The sequence below is a fragment of the Pelodiscus sinensis genome, chromosome 16 (genome assembly GCF_052426305.1).
Source record: "Pelodiscus sinensis isolate ZL-2025 chromosome 16, ASM5242630v1, whole genome shotgun sequence".
In the NCBI taxonomy this organism is placed as follows: domain Eukaryota; kingdom Metazoa; phylum Chordata; order Testudines; family Trionychidae; genus Pelodiscus; species Pelodiscus sinensis.
The window spans coordinates 2,119,501-2,127,508 of record NC_143067.1 but is presented as its reverse complement, the minus strand read 5'-3'; positions in this window follow the sequence as shown (position 1 = coordinate 2,127,508).

Here is an 8,008-nt window from a genome sequence, read left to right as displayed (position 1 = left end):
ATATATAGGGTGCCGGAGAACCCGCCTGCAGGATGACATCATCCAAAATAGGAGTCACGGCTCCAGCAATGGGAAGCAGAGCTCCCAAAGCAAATACCAAATCGTGAACGTTTCTTTGTCAACAAGTGTCCAGGAAGCATTGGAGGAACGTGCAAGTCACACCCTTGTTGTGCTGAAGAATGGAGCAATTCTGTGTGCCGAGTGCTTCCCACGGGGCCTGGGCATTCCTGCTTGTTGTGACTGAGTGTGGGAAGAGCCCATCATGCTGCAGCGTCAAGGCCTAGCAAAGGTACCAGCAACTGGCATTTGCCGTCTTACCAGCCTCTTTTGGCCACGGCCTGCCGTGGGGCCCAGCAGCAGGGGGCCAAGCTGTCCCGAAGGGATGGCCCTGCTGGGCTGATCTTACAAGCGTTCGGCAGGGAGCCGGGGCGGGGAGAAGCTCAGAGGCTCTTTAGGGCAGGTCACACTCAATGGCCTGTGACCCCAACAAGACTTGGGATTCCAGGATCGTCCCCCTTTCCCCAGCTCATGCCCTGTGATAACAGCGGTGTGGAAATCCCCTCTCGGCTGAGAGGGAGGGGATGTGGCCAGGGCGCAGTGTGCAGTCAGCAGGCCCATGTCCCGGTGTTCACGGCGACAGCTCCACCAGAGCAGCCCTGCACGAAGGCAGGGGACGGGTCTGCTGGGATCCAGAGTCTCTGGGCAGGCAGTGGCTGTGCTGCACAGGGGCAAGAGGGCAGCACGGAGCCCAGGCAGAGGGACTCTTCCACCCCTTGTGCACCCGGAGATCAGGGCTGAGCAGAGCTTCCAGGTTGCTGCAGTGGGGCTCAGAAGGGGGGGTCACTGGGGTGATGGCGCTGGGGGGCTCCACACGGCCCAGTGCTGCTGGGGGCAAGGGAGGGGTTTTTCTCTGCTCCCATGTGCAGGAATCGCTGGACAGCGGGTCACTGGACAGCCCCGTTCAGAGTCTGGCTGCTACAGAGCTTCAGTGTCCCTGCAGCGCGGTGCCATCGGCCGAGGGGAGCAGGCGCTGGGCGGAACTGGTGGCCACGCTAGCGCCAGAGCACAGAGCAACCAACTCCATGCTGCACGGTTCACAACAATGACGGTATCAAGACTGCGAACATAAGAAGAGCCAGACTGGGCCAGACCAAAGCCCCGTCTATTCCAACAGCTTGTTTCCCAACAGTGGCCGATAGAGGTGACCCAGAGGGAATGAACGAAACAGGGAATCATCCATTGATTCATTTCCTGTCGCCCATTCCCAGCCTCTGACAAACAGATTCCGACCCATCCTGTGTAATAGCCATGGATGGACCTGTCCTCCATGAACTTAACTATCTTTTTTCACTCTGTTAACGTCCAGGTCTTCATAAGATCCTTTGGCAAGGAGTTCCACAGGTTGACTGCATAATGTGTCGAAATATTTCCTTTTGTTTCTTTTGAACCTCCTACCTCTTAATTGTGTTTGGTGACCCTTAGTTCTTATATTACGGGAACCGGTAAATAAGTTTTCCTCATTTATTTTCACACCACTCATGATTTTGTGGCCCTCAACATAACCCTCCTTTGTCTCCTTCTTTAACTTAAACAGTCCCATTTTTTAATCTCTCCTCGTACGCCAGCCATTCCAAACCCCTCATCATTTTTGTTGCCCTTTGCTGAAGTTTTTCTAGTGTCAAGGTATCTTTTTTGAGATGAGGCGACCACAGGTGCCTGCAGTATTTATATAGTATTTCTGTAGCGTGCATGGATTTGCATCCAGGCAATGAGAGATTGTGTCTTATTCTCTATCCCCTTTTAATGATTCCCAACATTGGTTGCTTTTCTCCATGCTGCTACACAATACGTGTCTATTTATAGACTACTGTTCACAATGACTCCAAGATCTCTCTTGAGTCATGATAGCTAATCCCCATCATTTTGTACCTGTACGCAGGGGCCGAAGGACTGCTTGCAGTCAGCCAGCTAAAAGGAGAGAGCAGCCCGGGGGTGGGTATGCTCATCCAAATTGTTTAGCCCTGCACGATAATTAACTGTTGATATGGAAATACAGCTCATGCTGGGATGAAGGAGGAATCCAGGGTGTGGTTATGTAAATCCAATTCAGCCAGGGCCGATGGAGGATCGGTTGTTAGAATGGAACGTGGGGTATTTTAACTAATTAGGCTGTTGTGGGGTCACAAACCATGCCGGCAGGCTGCCAGCAGAGTGGCTGGTGGAGGAAGCGGACCAGAGGAACAGTGCAAAGCTGGCATGGACTCAGGCTCAAGGCGTGGAGTCATCGGGGTGCCGTGTCTGGGTCCGCACTGACTGGACAGAGCTGCAAGTGGGGCGTTTGAAGTGGGGTACGGAGAAAGCTTGGGAAAATGAATGGAACCCTTAGCTTGTTGGAGTAGTGAGCCCGAGGGGCAAAGGACATTGCTCAATCCATTTAAACCGGGAAGGTTACTCACGAATTGGTTGTGGGATTTTCCCAAGCTAATGCCATGTGACCGATCTCTCTCTTTCATTAAAAGTTTCTTTTCTGCGCTCAGACTCTGCACTTGCGAGTGGGGAGGCGTTGCCTCTCTGAGGTGCCCATGGGTGTGTGAATTTCCCAGGCTACTGGATGGGGGCTCGAGCCGGTTGTGTGTGAGATGGATGAAAAGGGACCCCTGAATATTGAACCCGGCTCCGGCTGATTGGTCCCAGTAAAGGGTTCAGACCTTTCCAAACACCACTGGTTATGTCTCGCCATTCTGAAAATTGATCATTTATTCCTACCCTCTGTTTCCCGTCTTTTGAGCAGTTATCAATGCATGAGAGGGCCTAGCCTCTGGTACAACTTACTGTACTTAAGAAGCTTTGGTGAGGGACCCTGTCAAAGGCTTTCTGGAAATCTAAGTATACTATATCCACTGGATTCCCCCTTGCCCGCATGTTTGTTGAGCACCACAAAGCACTCTGGTAGATTAGGAAGGCAGAATTTCCCTTTACAGGAACCATATTGACTTTTCCCCCAACAAATTATGTTCATCCGTGTGTCCGACAATGTTATTCTTTACTATAGTCTCAATTAATTTTCCTGGTACTGACATTAGACTTACCGGTCTGTAATTGCGAGGAGCACCCCTAGAGCCCTTTGAAATGTTGGCCTCACATCAGCGATCTGCCAGTCAGTAGGTGCGGAAGCTGATTGGAAGGCGAGGTTACAAACCACAGTTCATAGTTTCACAAGTTCACATTTTGAATTCTTTCAGAACTCTGGGGTGATGCCATCTGATACCAGTGACTTGTTACTGTTTATCAATGTGTTACAAAACCTCCTCTAATGACACCTCAATCTGGGACAATTCTTCAGATTTGTCACCTAAAAAGACTGGTTCAGGTTTGGGACTCTCCCCAGTCTCTTCAGCTGTGAAGACTGAAGCAAAGAATTCATTTAGTTTCTCTGCAATTACCTTATCATCTCTGAGCGCTCATTTAGCATCTTGACCATCTAGGGGTCCCACTGGTTGTATAGCAGGCTTCCTGATGTACTTAAACATTTTGTTACTAGCCAATTAGCCCATCATAAGACGGGCTTTTCAGGTTTCTCCTCCATGTCAGTCTTCTCTCCTGAGCCTCCAGTCTCTCTCTCTCTCTCTCTCTCTCCTCCTCCAATTCCTGCCTCCCCCCCCAACCTCTCTCAGTTTTCCTCCGCCTCCCACCTCTCTCTCTGTCTCTCTTTCTCTTCTCCTCCCCCTCCTGCCTCTCACTCGGGGGACTACAGAGCCCAAACGGCCGTGTCCCCGAGTTCGAGAGCAACCAATATTGCAAATGAAGCTGTTAAACCTCATTCCGAGAGGAGCAACAGCTAATTCGAGTTAAGGGGTTTACTTCAAACTCCCATTTCACTGCCACGTACAGACGTGGGCGGTTATTCCGGGCTAGTCAGTATCCAAAATGGCGACTGCCCGGGAACATGCTAATGAAGCATGGGATATTTAAATCCCGCGCTTCGTTTGTGGTTTCGGTCGCCATCATTAGCCTTCCTAGTTCGAACTAGGGGTCTAGTGTAGACGTACCCGCAGCGAAGGAGAAAAAGTCATTATTCAAATAGAAAGGGGCACAAATTGTCAAATGATGTGTAAAAATATAATAAGAAAAGCCAAAATGGAGTTTGAAGAACATCTAGCAAAAAACTCAACAAGTAATCATATATATAGTCGCCCAGTGTCTGTGACTCTGTAACGCTGAAATGCTGGCTGTTCCCTCTGGGAGGCACTGTTGTTGAAATGCTGGCTGTGCCCTCTGGGGGGCGCTGTTGTTGAAATGCTGGCTGTGCCCTCTGGGGGGCGCTGTTGTTGAAATGCTGGCTGTTCCCACTGGGGGGCGCTGTTGTTGAAATGCTGGCTGTGCCCTCTGGGGGGCGCTGTTGTTGAAATGCTGGCTGTTCCCTCTGGATGGCGCTGTTGCTTGAAATGCTGGCTGTTTCCTCTGGGGGGCACTGTTGTTGAAATGCTGGCTGTTTCCTCTGGGGGCGCTGTTGCTGAAATGCTGGCTGTTTCCTCTGGGGGGCGCAGTTGTTGAAATGCTGGCTGTTTCCTCTGGGGGGCGCTGTTGTTGAAATGCTGGCTGTTCCCTCTGGGAGGCGCTGTTGTTGAAATGCTGGCTGTGACCTCTGAGGGGCGCTGTTGCTGAAATGCTGGCTGTTTCCTCTGGGGGGCGCAGTTGTTGAAATGCTGGCTGTTCCCTCTGGGGGGCGCTGTTGCTGAAATGCTGGCTGTGACCTCTGGGGGGCGCTGTTGCTGAAATGCTGGCTGTTTCCTCTGGGGGGCGCTGTTGTTGAAATGCTGGCTGTTCCCTCTGGGTGGCGCTGTTGCCGAAATGCTGGCTGTTCCCTCTGGGGGGCGCTGTTGTTGAAATGCTGGCTGTTTCCTCTGGGCGGCGCTGTTGTTGAAATGCTGGCTGTTTCCTCTGGGGGGCGCTGTTGTTGAAATGCTGGCTGTTCTCTCTGGGTGGCGCTGTTGTTGAAATGCTGGCTGTTCCCTCTGGGGGGCGCTGTTGTTGAAATGCTGGCTGTTTCCTCTGGGGGGCGCTGTTGTTGAAATGCTGGCTGTTCCCTCTGGGGGGCGCTGTTGTTGAAATGCTGGCTGTTCCCTCTGGGGGGCGCTGTTGTTGAAATGCTGGCTGTTCCCTCTGGGCGGCGCTGTTGTTGAAATGCTGGCTGTTCCCTGTGGGGGGCGCTGTTGTTGAAATGCTGGCTGTTTCCTCTGGGCGGCGCTGTTGTTGAAATGCTGGCTGTTCCCTCTGGGGGGGCGCTGTTGTTGAAATGCTGGCTGTTCCCTGTGGGGGGCGCTGTTGTTGAAATGCTGGCTGTTCCCTCTGGGCGGCGCTGTTGTTGAAATGCTGGCTGTTCCCTCTGGGGGGCGCTGTTGTTGAAATGCTGGCTGTTCCCTCTGGGGGGCGCTGTTGTTGAAATGCTGGCTGTTCCCTGTGGGGGGCGCTGTTGTTGAAATGCTGGCTGTTTCCTCTGGGGGGCGCTGTTGTTGAAATGCTGGCTGTTCCCTGTGGGGGGCGCTGTTGTTGAAATGCTGGCTGTTCCCTCTGGGGGGCGCTGTTGTTGAAATGCTGGCTGGTCCCTCTGGGGGGCACTGTTGTTGAAATGCTGGCTGTTTCCTCTGGGGGGCGCTGTTGTTGAAATGCTGGCTGGTCCCTCTGGGGGGCGCTGTTGTTGAAATGCTGGCTGTTTCCTCTGGGGGGCGCTGTTGTTGAAATGCTGGCTGGTCCCTCTGGGGGGCGCTGTTGTTGAAATGCTGGCTGGTCCCTCTGGGGGGCGCTGTTGTTGAAATGCTGGCTGGTCCCTCTGGGGGGCGCTGTTGTTGAAATGCTGGCTGTTCCCTCTGGGGGGCGCTGTTGTTGAAATGCTGGCTGTTTCCTCTGGGGGGCGCTGTTGTTGAAATGCTGGCTGTTCCCTGTGGGGGGCGCTGTTGTTGAAATGCTGGCTGTTTCCTCTGGGGGGCGCTGTTGTTGAAATGCTGGCTGTTCCCTCTGGGGGGCGCAGTTGTTGAAATGCTGGCTGTTCCCTGTGGGAGGCGCTGTTGTTGAAATGCTGGCTGTTCCCTCTGGGGGGCGCAGTTGTTGAAATGCTGGCTGTTCCCTGTGGGAGGCGCTGTTGTTGAAATGCTGGCTGTTTCCTCTGGGGGGCGCTGTTGTTGAAATGCTGGCTGTTTCCTCTGGGAGGCGCTGTTGTTGAAATGCTGGCTGGTCCCTCTGGGGGGCGCTGTTGTTGAAATGCTGGCTGTTCCCTCTGGGCGGCGCTGTTGTTGAAATGCTGGCTGTTCCCTCTGGGGGGCGCTGTTATTGAAATGCTGGCTGTTCCCTCTGGGGGGCGCTGTTGTTGAAATGCTGGCTGTTCCCTCTGGGGGGCGCTGTTGTTGAAATGCTGGCTGTTCCCTCTGGGGGGCGCTGTTGTGCTGCATGGGGAGTGCGGGGCCCAAACGGCTGCTTGCGCTGGTTGCTCCCCCGCGGCGGCCCGGCTGAGCGGCGCAGAAGTCAGCCGAGCGCCACAGCGGGAGTGGAAGGGGGGCGGTGCGGTGATGTACATGACCAGAGGTGGAGCCTGGCCGTGTACGTCACCGCCCCGCCTCCCTTCGCCTCCCACTGAGGCGCTCGGCTGACTTCTGCGCCGCTCAGCGAGGCCGCCACGGGGGAGCCCAAACGGCCGCTTGCTCCCCCAAGGCGTCCCGGCTGAGCTGGGAGGAGATGGGACGTGAGGCGATGATGTGCGGTGTGACAGCAGCTCCAGGCCCCGCCCCCTGGCCATGAACATTATCGCCCCGCGCCCCTTCGCCTCTCGCTGTGGCGCTCGGCTGACTTCTGCGCCTCTCAGCCAGGCTGCCGCAGGGGAGGAAGTGGCGCAAGCGACTGTTTGGGCTCTGCACCCCCACGCAGCACGGGGAGCACTGGGGCGGGCGGGAGCCGTGGGGTTTAGCAGGTCCTTGTCCCTTACCGCGATGTGGTCGTACCCAGGGTGCCTGCAGGTCGGTCCGGCAGCCCCAGTGCAGAAATGCTCCATGTAGCCAAGTGGGTGCCCAGGGTGACCAGGTGTCCGGTTTTGAACCGGACAGACCAGTATTTGAGTTTTCTGTTGGGAAACAAATTGAGAACATAGAACTGTCCGGTATTTTCTGAACAGGGTGCAATGCAGACTGTGCTGCCATGTCAAGTGTGTCCGGTATCTTTGCTGAAACCACCTGGCAGCACTATGGGTGCATGTTCTCGGGAAGACACTGAGGGTGGCAGCCGACCCCCCCCCCCAGTACTTGGTGCGCAGACGGCCGGACACCGAGGAGCTGGGCTACCACCGACGCCCGGCGGGAGGGCTGTGTGACCACCGGGGTGGGTCGACCCGCACTGCAGCTGACGGAGTGACCTCGACCCAGCTGGCCGAGAAGGCCCCACCCTCACAGACCTGCTGGGCATGCACCCTCGGGAGACTGGCTATAAAAGCCTTTGGAGCAGCTCACTCAGGGCTGGCTGCCGGAGGGGGAGGAGGTGCTGAGGCCGGGTGCTGTTCCCAGAGACGCTGCAGATGGACAGTGAGCACACGGGGATGACGTCAGGGCGGGGAATTGCACCCAGAGCCCTCAGTGTTGTGCCAGGAATCCCGCCTGAGTGAGCCATGGACCATGCCGCTGCCACAGGACTCTAGGCTGGGACCCGGTGGACGTGGGGGGCCTGGGACATGCTCCCCCTCCATACACCTCCCCGCCTGGGGGAGCTTTGCCAAGGCTGCATTGCCTTAGGCCGCAGGGCTGTAGTACCCTGACTAAGGGGGGTTATCCATGGCCTAAGGCCATGGGTCTGTATGACCTTGACGAGGGACTTGTGTATGTGGACTGGGGCCACTATGCGGTAATGCCATCAACACAGGGGTGGACTTTTTGGTAAAAACCACGGGGGCAATAGCGCCCTGAGGAAAGGGGCGTTTATACTGACTGAGACCGTTGGGCCGGGCCGTAAATAGAATCAGGAATTGGAA